We start from the raw sequence: 331 nt of genomic DNA, 5'->3' as shown, positions 1-331 counted from the left end.
AACTCACTTTGTAGACCAGGCTGGCCTCAAACTCAGAAATCCGCCTGCCTCTGCCTCCCGAGTGCTGGGATTAAAGGCGTGCGCCACCACGCCCGGCGTGATGTTGAACATTTTAAAACTGTTTCTCTGATGTGTTCCACCTTTGAAAACTCTCTGCTGAGATCTGTAATAAGTCCTTCTATTTGGTTTGTTTATTTTCTTGATGTTTTGGCTTTTTTTTTTAGCTCTTCATATGTTTTAGATATGCTCTATCATATATATATAATTTGTAAAAATATTTTCCAATTCTCTAGGCTGCCATTTTCTCATATGATGGTGTCCTTTGTATAGA

The sequence above is a fragment of the Mus caroli genome, chromosome 17, assembly GCF_900094665.2.
Source record: "Mus caroli chromosome 17, CAROLI_EIJ_v1.1, whole genome shotgun sequence".
Classification (NCBI taxonomy): Eukaryota; Metazoa; Chordata; class Mammalia; order Rodentia; family Muridae; genus Mus; species Mus caroli.
Note: the sequence above shows the minus strand (reverse complement) of the source record.